A 23534-nucleotide genomic window follows, 5' to 3' on the forward strand; every position below is an offset into this window, starting at 1 on the left:
CTCCCTGAGGTGTGCAGTATATGGTGCAGTTCAGTTTGCACAATAAGTCCCTTCCTAACAAACACACAGGACTAGAATCACACACCACAAACTGATGTTCATCCGAGTAGTTTCCTATTTTCACTGACACTGGTTCCGTCAAAGGGCTAGTCATCCTCTTATTTGCGACTCCTACCACCTGAATCGTTTCCCCCGACATTGGTAGATCTGGAACCACTGCCGATCTCAGAGTTGATCGAGTAGCTCCAGTATCCACCAAGAATGTTGTAGGACACCCTGCCACTTCAGCCTCAACGAACGGTCCTCTTTGATCCACTTCTAAAACTGCCCGAGGGGACAGTCCTCCTCTCTACTTACACGTCGTCCCGTCAATGGATCAACGTAGTAACACTCTTCTTTACCTGTGAACAAAGGCATTTGTCTATAGACTTTTCCTCCTGTCGTAATCTTTGGTGGCTGAGGGAACTGAGCTCGTGGAGCCGAAGTCCCCCCTTTGGCCGCATTACTTCTTGACACTGTCACCCTTTGAACTGGAACTTCCTGAACTTCCTCCTCCACTTCTATTTCTCCATTTTCAGGGTTATAGGGACACTCGCGTCTCCAATGTCCCACCTGGTGACACTGGTGGCCCTTTGTCGTTTTTTTCAATGTAGCAAGATCTATCCTAGGTCTAGGGTTTTCCTCGTTATCCCTATTCTGATTGTTTGATTTCCGTCCCATGGTCCCTGTTCCCTGTTGCTGCTGTCCTCCCTTTGCAGCTGACTGCATCTGCACCACCATCAATTTTTCCTTTAATTTCTTTGCTTTGGACTCTATCTCATCACTACAGTATCTTGCATATCTCAAAATCTCATCCAATGGTTTGTTTTGCCAACAAATTAAATGCTGCTGAATCATCAGACAAATATCGGGTCTCAACCCCAAAACTTCGATACAAACTGTCCTATATCTTTGGGGTCCATTACATCTAGTCCACTGTATTGTTTGAATGCTTTCAGCAATCGTTCATAATACTCATGGACTGTCTCCTTTGGTTCCTGTCTTGTTCGGTCTATTTTTACCCAGTCTATGTCTTGTGGTGGCACTTTATCCTTCAACCATGTAATCACCCTTTCATATTTTAACATTACACTTTCTGACGGTCCATTAGTACGAGGGTCCCTTTCTGGTTCTACAGTTGGCCAATCGACACTAACCTTGCATGCTATCCACAAGTCTCCTGGAACCACAATATCAAACAAGGTGTTCAAATCAATCCACAACACCTTTGAAATCTTGACAAACCTCTCTACCTGCTTGTACCACTCTACAGGACTTTCCCTTAACTTCGGAAATGAGTTGGTAAATGCAGCCAAATCTCCCCTACTCCAGGGCACATGTACGTAATTCCCATTCGATATTTACCGCAAAGGGAATGCCTCCATCTGCATTAGCCTTCCCTCTGGAGACATCACATTCGCACTCCGCCTGACTGTTCCCTTCTTGGACCACCTCTCCTCCCATTTGTCCAGATCTCTCCATGCTCTTATTCCTGTGATCAGTTCCCTTATGTGTGTTTTTAATCCAGTTGTCCTCCTCTCATCTAAGTCCTGATCTGAATACTGCAACCTGTGATTACCCTGTAATGCCTTGGTTCTGGACAAATCTACCATATACTTGTCTGCCAATTCAGACAGTTTCTCATGAGTTGCTCTGGCTTTTCGAGTGATGTCCTTTGCTATAAACAGTAGCTCATCTTGTTCGTACATGTCGATCCTTTCCAAAGACAATGTACCGTCTATTATATCGTTCAGATCAGATCTTAAGCTGGTCACATCGAGTCTTTTGGCTTTTATCACAGCTTTCAGTATGCCATCTCTAGAGAGTCCAATTGTATCTCTCCCATCACAGCTCTGAGTCCTACGTCTGTGCTCAGGCGTGTTATGGGGAGTCCTCCCATGCTCCCATCTCTCCAGATCCCATGCAGTTCCATCCTCTCTAGGTGGGTAGTGAAACACTCCCCTATTCTCCATAGTTCCACATTTCCCATTTTGCCTGGTTTCTCTAGGTGCATGGTAAGACATTCCGTTATTCCCCATCTCTTCACCATTTGCCGGTGGTCTCTGATCAGTCGGCACCTGACAAGATCCTTCACTGTTCCCTATGCTCCCACGACCCCAGTGCTGTACATTATCACTGGGTGCATGGTGAGTGCACCTAAACCTATCCCTGTACTCTTGGGTCCTTTGTCCTCCCTCATTTTGAGTGAAACGAGATGTCTCCCCACACTCCGTACTTCTGCCTCTTTGCTCCTGCTCATTTCCTCTGTCTGTATGACGTATAACTCCTCTACTCTCCTGACTTTTACCATCCCACTCCTGACTGCCTTCGCTAGCCCCGCAATGAGATACTGTTCCATTGCCTCGACTTCCCCATTCTGCTTCTGCTCTTGACCTGTTGCTCTGTGCTTCTGTCGACGCATCCCATTCTCTCAAGTCAGCCCTCAGCTTTTTCTAGGATTTCGGCTGTGGTCCCCTCAGATCCATCGGTCCTCTCTGACTCCCTTGTTCTGTTACGGGGCCCACTGAATCCAATGGGGTGCTCCACGTTATTGGTCCTGGCAATTGCCTCCAGGCATTGGTCGTGTTATTCCTTCCTTCTATCTCAACTCTTTCCCTGTCCAGCTGTACCTGGTTTTCCTCCCTCGCTTTCTCTGGGCTATAAATCGACCGTATAGGACCTATGGTAACAGGTACTTGAAGAGCCTCTGGCAATCCATGAGACTCAGCCCTCTCTGTTGCTGGTGTCTTCTGCACCACAAACCTTCCGACTACTCTCTGTACAGGACTATGTTGAAGTGTCCCTTCATCTTTGGTAGGTACCCAATCCGCTAAAGGGAGTGGCCTATACCCTTCTATGCCAACCCTGTCTTCTTTTGGGAGCCCCGTACCTTCTGTCTCCCTATTGTCCGGAGGTGGTCTATCTATCAACAACCTATTTATGAGGCCGTCCTCCGACTCGCTCTCATCATCCTCTTCCATGGGTTTCTTTCCACCTGTAACCTCTCTCATGGGCTACAACTTATCTACCTCAATCACCTGTACCCTCCACTTCTTGGCTTCTTCATCCCATTTAGCATCTTGGACTGCCCTTACTGATCGCCTTACCCTTTCTTGGCGTCTGTTCTGACTCCTGTCGTGCGCCGCCCTAATCCACGCATTAAGGGCCTCAAACTGTGTTGGTCTAGGCAAAGGTCTCAGTGAGGACATGACTGCTTTCAACTGATGCAACACCTCTAGTCTAAACGTTCCGTATTTCGGAAAGGTCAATTCCTCATTCCCTTCTGTAATCTTACTCCAAGTCCCAAGCCACAGTATGGTATGCAACCCAACATTTGTTGCCATATAGTGAGCTGGTGTACCCTCTGGCGGAGCCTCTTCCCCGCAATAGGATTCTCTTCTCTTTCTCTTAAAAATCCCTCTCAAACATTTAAAACACTTCATGTTCAAAATCTACGAATTTCTATTTTCTCGGCGTTCGTTTACTTCCTGATGACAATCCACCAATCTCAGCGCGGTTCTCGCTAACTGCCCTATCACTGCGCGGCTCTTCGCTGACGTCACACCAACCGTCCTATCACAGCGCGGCTCTAGCCGACGTCACCCCAACCGCCCTATCACAGCGCGGCTCTCGCTGACGTCTCTCGTCCCAGCGCGGCTTCACACTGACCGCCCTATCACAGCGCGGCTCTCGCTGACGTCACTCGTCCCCCTTTGCAGCAGTTCCCCTCCTTTCTCCGCTCGTCTCCCGGTCATGCATGTGTCCCATTCATACTCTGAAAAAAATGATTACTTCCGACCAAGCGATCACCTTTCTCTGACTGTACGTCCACAGTCTAACTGTAATTGTCACCTTAACTGACGAAATGTCTTTCCGTGTATGTCCAGACAATCGCCTTCTCTGATAGGTTACTTGCACACGGTAACTTTCGACCTGCGTCCGTTACCCACACACTCACTCTTGCATTCCCCCTATCTCGGTCCTGCGGCGGTCAATGGTACCTCATGACCTCCTTACTCTGGTCGACAACTACTCTGGATGTTCGATACACCCGAACCACTTAAGCTCTACCCCGAACTTAAGATTTTACCAGGTTGCGCGCGCTCACAACCTTCTCACAATCACACTACAGGCATTCAACTCCGCATGACATTACAATACAAATACAACACAAAACACCGCAATCTGTCCACGCATGACCCTTGTTATACTCACTCTCGTCCGATTCTGCTGCTTTTCTCTCGCGCCGTCAGCACCTTCTTCTGCAGGCCATCTCTCGATCTAGGGACCTTGGGGTAAACTTAACCTAGTCTAGATCACCTTCCTCAAGAAGGTAACCATCCTCACTCTGCTACCAACTGTTAACGCGGGATTTCTGGTCTATAGTTATAGATCTAGATCCCAACTCAGGTCGACTGAACCGTTGGTACCTGTCATTGAGTAAAAGGCAATCCACTACTAAGTTAATCAGTTAAAGACTTACTCCACTCTAAAGAACCACTCAAGCTTAAAAGTTTAAAAGTTTATTACAAAGCCAAACTTAACTGGAGATACAGACATCTCAAAATAAGATTCAAAAGATATACGGGTATCAATACAAACATGAATTTTCTAAATGCTCTTAGTCGGCAGAAGAATATCACCAAAACAAATTCTAGAATTATCAAAGTTACGAGGATAAACACAAGCTGTAGCTTATGAGTCATTTACAGAAAGGAAAGAAATCAGATTAGACTGTCCCTACACTAGACTAAGTGACATCCCTACTTAGCAAGATCTTAACCTAAAAAAGGTGTCAGCAGTGGTGTCTTCCAAAGAAGATCACGCACTTCCCTTAGTCTTTGTTTCAAAGTCGATGTCTCGCAGTTCTCTATCTGCCTACCCATCCGCTCTCTTAGGTTCCTCAGATCATCTGCCTTGCCTCCACCCAGGGGTGCTGTCCCTAATACAAAATCACATTTACATTAGAAACGCCCCCAAAGACGCCCCTCACGTGGTGTTGGTTCTGGCGGCAACTTCCATGCTGGTACTCCTTCTAGGCCCATCGTTAGCATTGACCTTGCTTCCCAGGCTCCTCTCCGGCAAGACGGTACCCCCAGGAAATTCCTGAAGACTCCTCCAGGCCTGTGCCAGGCTCTCTTGAACAAAAGTCTATTCATCACTTTCCTGATAAAACCCCCTCGCACCTGCAAAAGACACTTTCTCTGTGGGCCCCAAATTCCGGCCTCCACCATATCTTTAAGTCGTAAACCATGTAACAGGCTCTGCGTCCTGTGCCTAACACGACTTTTCTCTAACGAGCACATGCAGATCAAACGAAATGACTTTATCTATGCAGGCCTGATAGGATTCCATGAAACGGGCCTATGCACTTCTACAAAACATTTAATTTCTTTAGTTTAAACAATATTCTAACTTATTACACACAATGATTATATAAACGTCTAAAATATATATATATCAGTCTTAGGTTCAGAAATACTTGAATCATAATAACATTAAAATCCAGATCATGTGGAAATACATCAGTTTCTTGTACTCTTTGTGAACTGCCATGTGGCCTACACATTTCTACGTTTAACAGAATTACATTTTCCCTTACAACAGCCACATAACATGAGATTTCAACATCATTCTAACATCTCTGAACACATCTACATTTAGCTTTTCACACTCTATATAAGTATTCTATTCTAATTAAACACTATTATGTACTTTCACTCTATAGTTTCGACACTCATATAATGTTTACTAAACTACTACAACGTGCTTGTAAATATGGTGCACTTCTACAGTTTTCTTAATTTGCGCTCTCTCACTAGGCCACACCTAGAAAGCGGTTCCTGAAACCAGTTGAAGAGATTTGGGCATTTCTGATGCACCTGAATTGGGGCAACAATATTGATTGAAGGAGAAAGTGGAAAGATAATTGTAAAAAAAAATCATAAAAAGAAAACAAAAAAATAGAGCCTCTATTTTAAAAGCAGCACTGGCAAAGCCATTAGGCCTGACTTTCAACTTGTAAAGCTTGTAGACAAAGGCATGCATAAATGCTGTAGTGGTGATGATAGTGGTAGTCGTGGTGCTAGAAGGGTGGCAACGGTGATGGTGGTAACTGTGTTGATTGTGGTAACCGTGGTGATCATGGTAATGGGGCGGTTGACAACAATGGCGGTCATAGATAATGGTGGTTGTAACAATGTTGGTAATGGCCCACACCTGAGTAAAAAAGCTTACTGCAGTAAATATATTAGAAAAAGGTATCACTTTTTGTATCTAATGCATGATGGACTGTAGTTTTTAGATGTAAAATAGTCTATCATGCATCACAATGCATGCATTCCATAATAGGCAAAATGACAAATCAAACAGAACATAGCATGAGCTGAGATAGTAATTGTTGGGATGTAAACGTCCTCTGCGTGGTTAAAGCAGCCGCGGTCAGAGCAGGTAACAGCGGTGGGGGGTAGGGGATTTTGAGGGATGATGCAGAGGGAAAATAAATACATAATTCATTTTCCCTCAGCATCATCCCTCGGAATCCCCCCTAACCCGGCCCCACTGCCACACCGCTATCTGCATGGACCGCTGCTGGGTTAAAGACTTGTAACCCTGCCCTGAGTGCCCAACTGTACTGTTGTGTGGATCCCTAATGCTGATTTATTTTGCCATACGAAACCACAGATCATGCATGTGTGCCATGACATAGGCCTGTTTCATGGATTGCAGTCTTGGAGTGGGAGGGGCGCCCAAAGTGATACCCTCATAGTTGTGGACGGCTACTGCCTTCACCAAGCTTTAAACACTACAAGCACATTGGTGGCAGGATACTGTGTAGTGATCAGTGGCAGTAAACAAGTCCTTTTAAACCTGTGACACTAGGAGTGAGGCCTACATGATCACCTCCTTTTTAGGTCTCGGCTAGAAACGCGCAAAGCGCTTTCTCGCCAGAGAACTATAGCTGTCGGCTCAGCCTACAACGAGTGGAAAGTGGAGACAAGAGCTGGCCACGCGCAGCATTTTCCAATAGGATTATGTAGTGCGCGTGAGCTTCTGCATTGGAATGCATGGCCGAAAGAATCGGATCGCGACGTGCGCCTCGTGAACAGTTCACGTGAGTGACTCTGGAATGCAGGGGGAGTCTGCAGAGGGACGCACGGCGCTGTTCACGAGGCGCGCGGCGCTGATAAACATGCTGGCTGCAGGCTTTAATAATAATAAAAATAGCTCGCAGCGAGAGGTACGGCGGATGAAATTGTCAAACTTCAGTGCCCGCAGAGGGGCGCGGGCGCCGATAAACAGGCAGGCTTTGAAAAGCAGAACGCTTATATACGCCGTGGTAGACTTTTATTAAAATAAAAAAACAACTTGTTTGTTTATGCTGCGTGTTAGCTTCTATCACACATTAGTGCACTTTCCCAGATGAGTACAGTCGGGGCAATGCATTTTGTAATGGGATATATGTGTGTTCTGCGTGACTCAGAGGCGAGTGGCCTTCTGCCGTCGCTGATCCTTGAGTAAAGGTGCTTAGGCAGTGCGCCCGGATTCGCGTGACATCGCTGTGTAAATGCACAGCCCGAGGTTAGGAGATTGGGAGGTTTATTTTCGGCCTGTGTTTTGGAAAGAAAGACAGATGAATGACCACTAAGATTGCAGTTGTACCGGTTTGCCTAACGCACGGCATTGTACCTCCGTTATCAGACACTGATCAGGTGTCTAGAGTGAACGGTAACACGCATGCCAGCGGGCCTGTTCATTGAATATAGTGTAGGAATCGCAGCGCTCTGTGCTTAGACCCTGCACCATCAGAAGGGGGCACGCTTGTGTGAGGGTCTTCCAGTAGGGTTCATCCGGAAATGAACTGTACTCGATTACTTTTGCAAGCCTGGCGGTGTCTCAAACACCACAATCTAAATTGTGTACTCCTTCTAAAAGAGTAAATTCGGTTGCAGAGCCGTTTGAAATGCGCCGTAGAAGGCTAACTTTGTTTACTTTGGATGTGCATTACTAGGCCTCGCCAGGGTTAGTACGCGCTATATAAATAGAATTTAAACACATTTGGCTTGGTGCACTTAATGATTGTAATGTTATTATAGGAAAGTAATTTCTCAATAAAGGGAACCTATTATTTCACTGATGGCCTAGGACACCAATGCCTGGCTCGTCATTCTGAGGTACACTGACTAGCTCACGTCATGTATTGTAATGGTTCATTCATTGGCTCTGATTGATGCTGGAGCGAAGTAGATCATGAGTTGTCCTCTGCCAGTTAGCCACACTCGAGATTATGCGGGCAAATGTGTGTGTCTCCCGCACACACATGTTGGGGAGTTATAGGCTTGATAAAAAAACACACCTCTGTTAATATTGAGTCAGCGACCATGTTTCTTTGCTCACTCCCGCCCGCAACTGTTTGTTGAATGCCCTGGCACGTAGTCTGACTGATATGACCTGGTTCTGGAGAGATGTAAGCAATGTTTACCGCCCTCTTGTGACCCCTTGCTTTGCTGGGTGAAAAGCATAACTTAGCCAGAGGCCCTGGTGATGCACATAAACGAAGGTCACCTCATGGTCTCTGAACCTTTCGCTGTAAGGTTTTTATATACAACTCAGTTGGAATTAGTAAACCTCACAGTTTATGTACTCAAGGCCCCTAGAGAGCAGAGGGAAAACGTGCCTGGCTTGGAAGCGAGGCAAGATGCTTAAACATGTGTGCAGGGCCGGAGCATATCCGACAACACTGGCATTTTGTGAGAAATAAGTTAGACGTTGATTTTTCTTTTTGCAAACCACTGAGTTTGAGTGGAGGTAACCGTAACATTAGATGGACCATTGTAACATCTGTCAATTCAGAAGCATAGTCCTTACAGAACTCTCAGATTAAGACGTTATTAGTTTTACTGAATTTATGTGCGCTGGACTACTTTCCTAGGCTGTTCAGTTTTCATGCGATCTAGCTTTATAATTGTTTTTTTTTTTCCGGCGTTTGGATTGTGGTCTCTCCAGACATTTGTATTTTCCCAAATCCATAGATAACATACATACATAGGCTTTTGGCCTACGTTCTTCATTCATTGCACTATTAAATTGCCGTTCACCTTTTGCTCTCACTAACCACATCAGAGAGCCCTCGTTCTTTTTTGTTTTCTTTTAAGAGAGCGTGAGAAAGTAGGACACGACTGTTGTGCTTATTTATATATTTAACATGCCCTGCGTTGCTTGTTGCTTTTTGTGTTCTCATTTAAAATACGCTGCCTGAAATTGCTGCTAGCAGAGAATCATCAATACCTTGGATCAGCACTGTATGAATTTCACATTGAAGGCCGCGCCAGTGTTATGGCACAGCACTACCAACTGCCTGCCTTCCTGCCCCTACAATGTTACCCCGTGGTGCAACCACAGGACAGTGGCTACATTGCCCGTGTCTGCCCCGCAACACGTTGTTCCTGCCATGGAGGTTTCCCACAGTTAATAAATACAGGGACCCAAAGATATGTGGCATCAAAAAATAAGAACGGACGTGGTACAGGTAGGCTTTTTTAAATTTATTTATTAGTTTTCACTTTTATATAGCGCAAACTTTACCCGCAGGTATCCGAGCACTTTAAATCAGCATGCTTATAACAAGCAAGACTAGTACTCTATATTACTGCCAACTTTGCTTAGCATAAGCAACAGCCAACCATTCACAAACAATGTTTATATACCAATTGCAAATTAAAGAAAAAAATTAATGCAAAGCATTGTCATTTACAATGCCAGTAACTCAAACTTTAATGCTGCGAGACCTATTGCATTGCAAATGCTTGTTAATGTTCGGCTGCTGTGTGCGTAACTCACCCTTGGCCTAAATTAGGTGGATGTGAAGTGCTGCTCGGCGCAGGAGTTAGTGACTCTGCACTGGATTTATGTGTTCCTGAGAAGGGTGCAGTACAGGAATAGAGCAGTACTGTGTGGTATATGAATGGTTAGTGCATGCACTGAGTGTATGAATGCCTGCCAGGAATACATTACATGAGAGCTATAGTGCTGTGCAGTGCATGCACAATAAAAGTATGTGCTGAGTGTATGTATGCTTGTGAAAAGGACAATACACGAAGGGTGCAGTGTTGTGCAGTGTGCACATGGTGAGTGTGTGTTTTTGACAAGGAAGTGTGTGTTTGCGAATAGCACACCCTTGTACAATACAGAACAGCTTCTGTAGTGAACATTGCACACAGATTGATCGAGTGTGCTGATTGTATGTGTGGCTGTAGTGGAACAATGTAAGGAAGTAGCAATACTGGATAGGATGTGTGTTGTGAAACACACTGAGTTTAAGTGTGTCTGCAATTGTACATTAGATGGAGGACCATGGGTTCCATTTTGGAAAGCCCAGGCCTGCCAGATGAAGCCATGAGGAGTAGACAGGAGCTGACAGACTGGATTTCCCCCTGCTCCCCAGGGTAGAAAAGATTACTTTTCTACATTTTCGCAGACTTGGAGCATTTCCAATCACCAGGAAGCCGGCAGGGTTGCTCGGGAAGAGAGCCCATGCCTGCTGAATGCTGTCGCGTGTATCTTGAGCAGCCTGACTTCTCTGAACAGGGTCAGAACTCTTGGGTGGCTTTGGTCAGCTGAATGCTTCTATGCTACTGGAGCGAGTATGACTTGAACTGGGTGTGTTGGGCCCTGGTGTCATGCTTGTGCCTCCGTTAGTACAGAACCCAAGGTACTAGCGCCGAATGTTGTTTACGATGTCAGCCATTGCTCATCTACTCGGGGTTGGCAATGGTTGGCAAATGCAAACTGAGAGACGATATACACATGTGTAAGGTTAGCGCATGCGCATTGGCCTGATGGTATTATTTAACCCCGCCCAAGACGCATAGGAAACGCTTCGCGTTTAGCCAGCTTGTTGTGGTTCTCATTCCGGGTCACGGTGACGGGCGTCCGAGGAGTCAGTGTTTTCAAGTATATCCGAAGTGTCGTGTGAGTTTGATAGCGTCTTGGCTTCTATTTTGATTTCGCTTTTTTGTTCCTTCCTTGAGACTTCTTCGTTTAGTTATTAACGACTCTTAAATGCCTCCCTGCATCTTCTTGGTAGGCTTATAGAATTGTTGATTTCCACTCGTGTTTACATTGTGAGGTGCCTTGTGTGGTTAACAAGGTTCCCTTCAGTTGCTCATTAGTATTGTTCCGGATTCCTTTTCAGCCGGTATTTGGGTTGATTTGGGTGAGTGCTATACAACTTAGAAATGAATATCCACAGATGTAGTTCTCATAGTTAACGGGTGTCTTTTTCTACAGTATTAGGCAACCTGGTGTGATACTCCGTTCTTTTTTGCATTACTCCTTCCTGGCATTCCTGCAGCTCCTCAGTGTTCTACAGGTATCTAAATCCCCTACATATCCACATATTGAGAGTAGTGTCGGGAGGTGTGTTGTTTATAACTCTTTGTTTCTTTTGCTGCAGCCCCAGACTAGAGAAAACAGAGAAGTAATTCTATCCTTTCTGAAGACTGTGGAGAGCTGTGTCTATCCCCCTCTATCCTTGTTTTGTTCCCCTGTTTCCCCCTGTTCCCTACCTGGGGGTTAGTGTTCTTTCCTAACTCCCGTGGGTGATAGGGGTGAGGCAGGGAGCTTGGCATCGAAGCTCCAGGACACTCCCGAGACAACAGGTGCGTGCATGACAAAACGCGAAGCCTTTATACATTTGTCTCCCGAGTGCCATGGATCTCACTCTAGAGGATGTGGCCAGTATGGTGGGGAATCTCCAGAGAGAAACCCAAAGCCTAGCAGATAAAGTTGAGGCTTTACGCATTACTAGAGAGGAAGGGGCTAGTGCCCACACACAGGTAGTCCAAGTGGTAACACCGCATAATATTCCCTTAACTCCCCCTGAACGTTTTTATGGTGACCCATCTAAATGTGCTGCTTTTCTTACACAATGCCAATTACATTTTTTGTGCAAGGCCTCGTGTTTCCCAAATGACCAAGCTAAGGTAGCCTTTGTTCTTTCGTATTTGGGGGGTTCTGCTGCAAATTGGACCATACCTTTAATTGAGAAAGACGATCCCTTGTTATTGAATTATAACGCCTTTCTTTATACGTGAACTGCGAAAGATGTTTGACAAGCATACATTTACGCATGCGGCGGATACAGAGCTATTGAACCTGAAGCAAGGATCTAAAGACCTCATTACTTATATCTCTACCTTTAACAGACTAGTGGTAGAGGCAGATTGGCCCCCAGAGAAACGCAGTGCGCTTTTTTATAAAGGCCTGCGTGATGAATTGAAAGATGCCTTGGCACATGTAGTGGACCCTCCTGCTACTTGTCCTGAACTAATAGATCTTGTTGTAAAATTAGATCATAGATTAGGAGAGAGACGTAAGGATCGGGTTCGATATGAGTTCCCTAGAGTAGGAACCAGAGAGAATAAAAAATCTGAAACTGAAGTTAAGGTAGATGATTCTGAACCTATGCAAATAGGCAGCATTAAAGGACCCCTGAGTGAAGCCGAAAAACAAAGACGACGTGAAAATAAATTGTGCCTTTATTGCGGCAGGGCCGGACATTTTTTGAGAGAATGCCCCGTGAAACCAAAACAGTTCCGCAAGTCGGAAAACTAGTTGACCCGAAGGTAACGGAGACCGCACCATCGGGTCCTTCCAGCCATATGGTCTCTTCATTGTTAAGAAATGATGGACATTTTTTTGTCTCCTCAGAAATATCTTGGTCTACCACCTCCATCTCACAAGCCATCATGATAGATTCTGGGGCTTCCGGTAATTTTATGGACAGACAATGGGCCATGGCCCATGGCATTCCTGAAATAATAAAGAACACTATAGAAGAAGTATACACTATTGATGGCAGCCCATTGAAATCTGGACCAATCACTCATTCTACCATACCTCTAGATTTATGTGTCACTGTTACGCATTGGGAAATTCTCACCTTTGATTTAATTGAATCACCTCAGTTCCCTGTGGTATTGGGTCTTCCCTGGCTGCGTTTGCATAATCCCCTAATCGATTGGCAGCACACTCAGATCTCTTTTAGAAAGAGGTGCAATGAACACATTCGTGACGACAGTATTGAACAGCTCAATACTGTGACTTCCGGACCTGGATCACCTAGACACCAAACCATTACAGCAGTCTCTCCCACGGTGGAGGAACCGTACACGGTAGAACAACCTGACATTACCTTGCCTTCTGCATACCAAGAGTTTAGTGCAGTTTTTGATAAAGAGCAAGCTACCATTCTGCCCCCTCATAGGGTATATGACTGCCGTATTGATTTGCAGCATGGGGCTCGTATCCCTACAAGCAGAGTATACTCATTAACAGAAAAGGAAAACAGCTATTTGAGAGAGTATCTTGATACCATGTTAGAGTTGGGATATATTCGGCCATCTAGATCTCCTGCTTCATCAGCCCTTTTTTTTATCCCTAAACGGGAGGGGGGCCTACGTTGCTGCATTGACTATAGATCTTTGAATAATATTACGATCAAGAACAAGTACCCTTTACCACTCATCTCCTCTTTGTTAGATCAGATTAAAGACGCTGAATGGTTCACGAAATTAGATCTACGTGGAGCCTACCATCTTGTACGCGTCAAAGACAGAGATGAGTGGAAAACTGCGTTTTGTACCAAGTTTGGCTTATTCGAGTACTTAGTCATGCCCTTTGGGCTTTGCAATGCTCCCTCTGCATTTCAGTATTTCATTAATGAAGTACTGAAAGACTATCTGGACAAGAGCGTCATTGCTTACATAGATGACCTACTCATCTATTCTAAAGATTTGAAGGAACACATTTTACATGTGAAAGAGGTGTTAAGTGCCCTACAGGAGAACGATCTTTTCTGTAAATTGGACAAATGTTTTTTCCATCGTCATCAGGTCGCCTTTTTGGGGTATATAGTGTCTGCACAAGGCTTAAGAATGGACCCACAAAAGATCAAAGCGGTGTTACAATGGCCACCCCCTAAAAGCGTAAAAGAAGTCCAACAATTTATAGGGTTTTCTAACTTCTATAGACGCTTTATTCATTGTTTCTCAGACGTTGTTGCCCCTATTACCCGTCTGTTGAGAAAGGGTGTCTCCTTTTGTTGGTCGGACGACGCAGACATCGCTTTCGACACCTTGAAGACAGCATTCACACAAGCCCCCATATTAAAACATCCCGATCCCAGGAGTCCTTTTGTTGTGGAGGTTGATGCCTCTCAAGTGGCTGTAGGGGGTGTCTTGTCTCAGGCTGATGCTACGATGGGGGAATTACATCCGGTGGCTTATTATTCTCATAAATTAACGCCTGCAGAAACTAATTATGCAGTGGGAGAAAGAGAACTCCTTGCCATTAAGAAAGTTCTGGAAGAATGGCGACAGTATTTGTTGGGCACTCACCATACTGTAACTATATTGACTGATCACCGTAATTTACAGTACCTCAAGACTGCCAAGGCTTTGTCCATGAGACAATTGAGATGGACTCAATTTTTTAGCGAATACGATTTTGTTATCCATTTCAGGGCAGGAAAACAGAACGGGAAGGCAGACGCATTGTCACGTTTAGGGTTTGAGCCTTGCCCCCTTGATGACAAGCCTCCTTGTATCCTAGAGCCCCAAAAGATAATAGGGGTGCTCACCATGGAAGAAGACTTCATACAGCAACTTAAACACGCTCAACAAGACCCCTCCATACAGACCATGCTGGTACAACACTCTTCTTTTGTCAAATCTGGTCTACATTACATACAGGGTGGGTTGTTTGTTCCTACGTTACCTCTTCAAACACTAGTGTTGGAATGGTGCCATTCCCATGGGGTCGCGGGACATCCTGGACATAAGAGAACACTAGAACTAGTAAAGAGATATTGTTGGTGGCCTCGTATGGCCAGTGATGTACAGCTATTTGTGAAAACCTGTCACGTCTGTGCCCAGGGAAAGGTGTCACATGAGGGACTAGTGGGTCTTTTACATCCTATCCCTACTCCTCCTGCACCATGGCATTCTGTCTCCATGGACTTCATAGTGGAGTTGCCTTGTACTAAAGAAGGAAATACCACTCTTCTTGTTGTAGTAGACATGTTCACCAAGACAGCTCATTTCATCCCTATGAAGAATCTGCCCACATCCGTTGTATTGGCAAAGGTTTTTCTACAGAACGTGGTCAGATTACATGGACTACCCTCTGTTTTGATTACTGATAGGGGAACACAATTTGTCTCACGCTTCTGGAGACAGCTCTGTAAGACCTTGGGTATCGATGTGCGTCTCTCCTCTAGTCATCACCCACAAACAGACGGACAAACAGAGAGAGTGAACCAATGTTTTGAGCAGTTCCTTAGATGCCAATACTTACAAGATCAGAAGGAGTGGGATGAGTTGGTTTGGTTGGCAGAAATGTCCTACAACAATAGCCATCAGTTTTTGACCTTGTACACTCCCTTTTATGGATCATATGGATTTCATCCTAGAATCTTGCCCTTCTCTCCTTTGAAATCCTGCGATACTCCAGCAGTACAAGACCTAGTAGCCCACCTTCAGATAGTCCATTCCAACATCCAAGACAATCTTGATAGAGCTAAGATGGAGTATAAGAGAAGAGCAGATGCACATAGACGTCCAGAACCAACCTATAAAAAGGATGACAAAGTATGGCTTTCCACCAAATATCTGGCATTGAAAGGTACCTGCAAATTTAAGCCCAAATATGTTGGTCCTTTCTCTATTCTACAAGTCATCAATCCTGTGGCTATGAAATTGTGTTTACCTCCTGCTATGAAAATACATCCAGTGTTTCACGTATCCCTCCTTAAACCGGTTGTGCCTGGTACTCGACTTCCACCGGTCCCTCTTCCTACCTTGATTGATGCCAGTGAGGAATATGAGGTGGGGGCTATTGTTAACTACAGACGGGTGTGCCGTCGCCTCCAATATCTCGTGCATTGGAAGGGGTATGGTGTTGAGGAGCGCTCATGGGAACCGGCTAGTAATGTACATGCTCCCCGGCTGGTGAGAGCGTTTCACAGACGCTACCCTCACAAACCCAAACCGGTGGGGGGTGTTGTGGGAGGGGTGTTCTGTCATGCTTGTGCCTCCGTTAGTACAGAACCCAAGGTACTAGCGTCAAATGTTGTTTACGATGTCGGCCATTGCTCATCTACTCGGGGTTGGCAATGGTTGGCAAATGCAAACTGAGAGACGATATACGCATGTGCAAGGTTAGCGCATGCGCATTGGCCTGATGGTATTTTTTAACCCCGCCCAAGACGCATAGGAAACGCTTCGCGTTTAGCCAGCTTGTTGTGGTTCTCGTTCCGGGTCACGGTGACGGGCGTCCGAGGAGTCAGTGTTTTCCAGTATATCCGAAGTGTCGTGTGAGTTTGATAGCGTCTTGGCTTCTATTTTGATTTCGCTTTTTTGTTCCTTCCTTGAGACTTCTTCGTTTAGTTATTAACGACTCTTAAATGCCTCCCTGCACCTTCTTGGTAGGCTTATAGAATTGTTGATTTCCACTCGTGTTTACATTGTGAAGTGCCTTGTGCGGTTAACAAGGTTCCCTTCAGTTGCTCATTAGTATTGTTCCGGATTCCTTTTCAGACGGTATTTGGGTTGATTTGGGTGAGTGCTATACAACTTAGAAATGAATATCCCCAGATGTAGTTCTCATAGTTAACGGGTGTCTTTTTCTACAGTATTAGGCAACCTGGTGTGATACTCCGTTCTTTTTTGCATTATTCCTTCCTGGCATTCCTGCAGCTCCTCAGTGTTCTACAGGTATCTAAATCCCCTACATATCCACATATTGAGAGTAGTGTCGGGAGGTGTGTTGTTTATAACTCTTTGTTTCTTTTGCTGCAGCCCCAGACTAGAGAAAACAGAGAAGTAATTCTATCCTTTCTGAAGACTGTGGAGAGCTGTGTTTATCCCCCTCTATCCTTGTTTTGTTCCCCTGTTTCCCTGTTTCCCCCTGTTCACTACCTGGGGGTTAGTGTTCTTTCCTAACTCCCGTGGGTGACAGGGGTGAGGCAGGGAGCTTGGCATCGAAGCTCCAGGACACTCCCGAGACAACAGGTGCGTGCATGACACCGGGGGGATTGCTGCTGGCAGTGCTGCAGCACCATAGACACTTTTGAATAAATTCCTAGAGAGTCAAAGAGAAGAGAACTCTTGAATACAGCCTAGTAGTAAGCATTCCCTTGATGTGGCCACCATTGGGTGGGGAATAACCCCAAGTATGTTAAAAGGAAGCGGGTGGGACAAAGATTTGCCTGACCAATGCTAGAACACCGATCTCAAGTGGATTCTATTGTTCATTGTGAATGTTGTTATTTCTTTGCACGTATAGTTTAAGAAAGAAAATACATTTTTTTCTTATAAAAACAAGTATTTGACTGGACATTGATTTATTGACACTACTGTGTGCACTTTAAGTTATCAGTTGTTTACACTAAACTGTACCTATACTCCACCCCCTCCCCTTAGAGAGCCCTTGACTGCTCGTCCACAGCTACCACTGAGAGTCAAGAGCAGAAGGGGTACTTGGCCCAGTTGCTTAGGATCCACAGTACGTGAGGCCCCAGAATATCAGGAGGAAAAGGCCTCGACCCACAGTTGCGCTTACTAGCCCCTGCGTGCCCCGTAGCCCTCTGAAAGGGGTTCTGACAGTAATACCCCTCTGGGCAGAGCTACAGTCACCTCTATGTATATTTTAAAGAATTGATAACAATACATATTTATTTTTATTTTTTATTTTGCAAGTTTTATATAGCGCTGGCTAGACCTGGAGGTATCAGCGCGCTTTACATAAGGTTCCACAGGAATTACAAAATTACATTATTTACACATTACATCAGTTACTAGAAAAACATTTCAAGAGCATAGAAGACAAAATAAATGGAGCTTAGCAGGGTAAGGGGGTGAGGTACAGTGGTAGGAGGTGGGTAGGAGTTAGATAGGATGGAGAGACGAAGAAGAGTCTGCCCAAAGCCCGGCTGGGTAGGTGACGGCCGAGGAGGATGTCCACAGCCAATCTCCTCTTTAGCTATCGGGTAGCTCCACCGGGCATCAGCCAAACAGCTAGGTCTCAGCGGGAAAACAATTAAAGAGCAAAGAGGAGGGAAAACAAAGATCAGGGAGAGTTGGATGTCCAGAGGAAGGAGACAGCTGTGGAGAAGAAGACGAGACAAATGTCCGAAGACCAGCTGGGTAGGTGACGGCCAAAGCGGTGTGCCAGAGCCAGTCTCCCCTATAGCTGTCGGAGCAGCTCCACCAGGGATCGGCCATGCGGTTTGGACTCTGCCGGTAGAGGGTGAGTAACAGGGGTAGGTTGTGGTTGTTGATCACTGTGGCTCTGAGGCCGGGGCTTTTCAGCCACGAGGCTTGTCCATGTGAGATCAGTGGCAGCCATTTTAGGGTCAGGCGCTGAGTGTTGTTCATGTCCCTTGTTGTTAAAAGACAGGCCAGATCCCTGGATAAAGATTATGGTCAAACTGGGCGACTACAAGATGATCCAGGGAAGAGGTCACCAGTTGGAGAAAGCCAAAAGGTCCTCCCCTAAGCAGAAGCAGCCTGGGCGCCATGTTGGGTCAGGGGCGGGGCAGCACCGGACCGGGCCTGCAATTTGACCTCACGAATGAGATGCGTCCCAGCCCCTAAGTGTTCCACTCGTGGCCCCGTAGTCTGTGTTGTATTGTGGTGGGCCTGTGTTGTAGTATCTGCTGCGGTAGCAGCCCCGGTGCACAGCCCAGTCCCAGAAGTAGAAGGAAGCCGGGGAACACAGTGTCAGGGCAGCTACTGCCGGGCCCCACTCACCTCGTGGAGTCTGCCCGTTTCGATGGTCTCCGCCTCAGTTACTGCTCCCATGCAACCGCCGCCAGGGTCAAGTCACGGCGCTCCCATCTCTGCGAGACCCACCGCGTTCAGGAAGAAGCACGCTGCTCCAGAAGCGACCGGACTCCGCTTCACTTGCCACAGCCAATTGCTCACCAACTTTAGACCCCGGCTTCGGCGTGGTGCGCAGGCCGCACCTCGTCCTGGTTCTGACAGCAACACTGTTAATCCAAAGTAAAAAGTGGGAGTAAGTTGCAAAGTTGGCAACTAAGTTACTTAAAGGGATAGAATGACCCTGGAACTCATTACTCACCAACTTGAGATTAGATATCAATTGAATGAGCTTAAAAAAACTATTAAAAACTTACCTTTTATTCCTAAACTTCTTTAAGCTTCCTCATTCCAGGTAGTACTGATAGCGCCGGGAAGGCCATTTCGGGTAGCCATGAGCTCTACAAGACGTGCATAGAATGGAAATTCCTACACGCTGTTCAGCTAGTTGGAGTTGATTTCCGGAAGCAAGCTGAAATAGTATGTGACCATTCCTTATAAATAAATCAAGCGTTTGTATATAGGGCGTCACACAATTTATTCAATGTCATAAGTCAGACCACTAACCTGATGATGTTATGATCATGCTAGGAATAATGAATATTTATTACCTTAATTTAATTAACTGAATTGGTTGCACGCTCCGTCTAGAGCAACAACCATGTTATAAATTAACCTGTGGAAGGACTATGTCTCTCAGCGTGCATCATGTTGATGAGAATGTAAATGCATTCCACTTATGGTTTAAACAGATGGGATGGTACCTGCAAATAATTAGGCCGTTTTGGCATCAAATAGGCCAATAATGAGGTTGCACATTCTTGAGAAGGCCTATTGAGATGGGGGAAATTTTGGAGTGTGATTGGTTGTTCTTTATTTTGCGCATGTACACTTTTGTTTTTAAATAAAGGGCTTGATTGTGGATTTTAACATGGAGCTGTTTGCTTTTTCATTTATTAGTGACTTGTGAGACAGCAATAATGATACATATCTCAATGGTTCGAATTTGTCAGCCTTTCTTTAGATTTCATCCTCCATAATCATGGTTTTATCGCAAGCACTTGATAGAGGTATCCTTCTAGATAGTCTCAAACTTCCTCCCTTGTGACCACCACAACCTCCATATTATCAAAAGCATTCTGTACGACTTTGGGATCTCTTGTAGTGTTTTTTTCATGACTAATCTTTAATTATACTAACCCAAATGAGGAGTGGTAGAATTATCAATCACTATATCTGCCTCCCTGCATATATAAAAAATATACAACTGTGGTATAAACCTGCCATACAATAATGCATGGCTGACCTACATTCTAATCTCTTATTTACTCATGGATGTTCCCTGTTTGGTATCGTAGCCTTCACCCACATAATGTGGCATGCTTCATCAAAGGGATCTGTCTGCACCCAGAAATAGTGGTATGCAGGTGGGTTCAACCAACATGCATGGCAGCTCTTAAGATAGCATTTGCCGGAGATAAAGATGCTTGGGATATGTTTCAGTTCAATTTCAGTTCCAGGTTTCGACCACATTAGGGTGCAGAAACGAGCCTAATCAAGTTTATCTAGAACACTATTGTCTCATAAAGTCTTTCGTGGTGGAAACAATTTAAATGTGAACAAATACGATTGAAGTAAAAGAAAATTAGTCTATAAGAAAGATAAAGGAATGGGTAACATAAAACACACACATAACAAGTACGGAGTTTGGTTTAAAACCAGGGCTAAAAAACTGGAGACCAATAAATCGAATAAATGATTGATTATGGCACTAAGAAATATGAACATTTATAGAAAGGTGGTAATTAATGTCTACAAACACAAAAGTGACCGGAACGATGTGTTCCACACTCTGTGGAGCTTTCTTTTGGCACAAATCGTGCATCAACGATTCCTTTGTGAAGTTGAGAGCTTGCATTGAGGCAAAGTACACAACAGAAAGTAAATGAAGTGGGAGGAATGAGAAGAGGAAATATACACTTCATAGAAAGAGGGACGGTGATTTATCCAAAGAGATACCTGAAAAGTCAAGTACAACAGTTTGGATGGTTGAAAAGGCTCTTCTTATGCCTCCGTTTCTTATTAGTGTCTCTAGCAAACTTCTCCAGCCACATCATATGATGATGTAATCACTTGTTAGACTCCACCCATCTAAGCAGACCCTTTTTTATCATCTACAAGTCAGAAAGTAGAATTATTCCTGGAACACGTTTTCCTCTCAGGACTTCTTCAAGAAACGGATGTACGGCATTACGACGCGTACTTTTACAACGCGTGCCGTTACAACGCGTTTTTTTCAACGCCAGTCGTTACCACGACTTGCGTAGGAGGGGGTGCGGACTTAGGAATTTTTTAATTTACTATTCCAACACCAGCCTACGTACAGTAGGGAAGGTGTTGGATAGTAAATCAAAAAATTCCTTGTCCTGCAGCGCCCTCCAGCGCAAGTCGTGGTAACGACTTGCGTTGAAAAGACCGCGTTGTAACGGCACGGCGGTGTAACAGCCGCGTCGTAAAGGCTGTTCACCGTTGTGATTCCATATGCTTCCCCCTGCATGTTCAGCCTCTGCTCTCAGAAGTGGTGGATTCCTCCCCACCACTCCTTCATTTTGCTCTAATCCAAAAAGTGTACCTTAGCTGGTGAGCAATGTCACTTGTAGAGGATCTTGTGGATTGTTGCAAAAGTCTTTGCTTTATGAAAGATGTCCTCCCACTGCTTTGTGTTCAGAGCATTGTTCAATTCCCTTTGCCATTGCAGGTGGAATGGGAACTTTGCTTATTAATTATGGGTTAAAGATCAAATACATCCTAGAGGCCCAATGTTATGAAGAGGATAGTGATTGAAAGAATCACTCAAACGATGAGAACTCACTCGTCTTCCCTGCCTTCACACCAGTTTGGGCCACTCAGTGACTCGGTTGTTCATAGTGAAAGTGCTCTGTTTTGAATGAGAGCACATTTCCTATTTATGTTCTGACTTGCCTACTCCCCCGTTGAACAGGTCTCATAAACTAATGCACCCCCTCTCCTTCCATATCTTGAATTGGTTCCTGCCTGACCCAGGATGGAAATCGACATTACCAAAACGTCGGGTGAGCGGGAAGGGATAATTGACTAATCCTGCTCTACAAGTCAAGTAATCTATAAAATGAGGGTTGCCTGCTGAGAGGTATAAGTTCTGTTCTCATTGATATTTTGAGACCCCAAGGACTAGAGTTTGGGCAAGGAAGCACCATAGTTTATTCATCTCTTTGAGTGACCACTCAATCATGTATTAGACTTTGGGAAGCCTATCACATTTGGCATGCCCCGGGATTGCATACTGTCTCCTGTCATCTTCAACCGCTACACGGAGCCCCTTGATCCTCTACTCATAAGCATTATGAAGATTCACCAATATGCGGATGACACACAACTCAGGTTGAAAGTCCTCTCTGCTTTGGCCATCCAATGCCTCAAACACTACCTGCACATCATGCAGATATGAATGTACAGTACCTACCTGAAGCACAACAAAACCAATACAAAGTTCCTGTTATTTGCCTAGAACAGCAAACAAGAAACAATACAAACCTGACTCAATGACATGAATCTTGATGGCTTTGAACCCCAGCATTCACTGAATGCCAAGTCAGTTGGTTTCACCCTGCATATCAAGCTCACTGTAAAGGAACACATTGCCAAAAAAAACAAATAGAGGCTGGTAACTGCTCTTTCGTCTAAAGAAACTGAAACTGCTTCTTTAAGAACCTGACTTCAGTACTGCTTTTTTACCCCTATACTCTTGCATCTTGAAGGTGGTAAGGCCACCGCTCCCTTGCTTCCAGGCTCCATACTGGCAACCCTTATGGGCATCTGACACCATACAGCACGTCTCATCCAGGACTTGGAGAAAAATGATCACATCACTGCCCTCCAGATGGGGCTCCATTAGCTTCTCTTTCCGGCCTGCACTATCTTCTAAACCAGCGGCATCATTTACAAAGCCATCACAGCCAGCATTCATACTCTGATGCACACTTTGCCACGTTTTTTATTGCTCACAAACATTTTGCCACCTGCACTTCAGCATCTAATTCAACAGCTCTTCGTTTGGAGGCAGTACCAATAAAAGAAACTGCAATGACTGTGGCGCAAAAGCCACTGTCTCGGTGATCTCTCACAGTGAAATGTCTGCAAGTAACCACCGCTCATCTCGCAGACAAGCTCACCATCTCTGGTGGTTCTATGTACTCCCGTAGCCAGGACACCAAGAGACTGTAGACTACGAAATGTAAAACAGAATAAATAAGGCAGCAGGCCATTTCCATCCGTGCACCCAGGATCTGGAACAACATGTCTGTATCCCTGTATCCATCAGCTCCACCCCAGTGCTGCTCCATTTTAGTTAAAAGTTGAAGACTCACTTTTCTTTAAAGACCAATACATCACAATGCATTAACCACCCATAATACAGCACCTTTCCTATCACTCGTTGACTTTATGCTTGTCTTTGACAATGTACAGCACACCACTGCCTTTTGGATAGGTTTGTGAGATAGAAATACCATATACTTATCTATATACATAGGTAGAGGTCTGATAATAATGGAGTAGTTGAGGTATACCAGAACC

This window comes from Lissotriton helveticus, chromosome 7 (assembly GCF_964261635.1).
Source record: "Lissotriton helveticus chromosome 7, aLisHel1.1, whole genome shotgun sequence".
Lineage (NCBI taxonomy): Eukaryota > Metazoa > Chordata > Amphibia > Caudata > Salamandridae > Lissotriton > Lissotriton helveticus.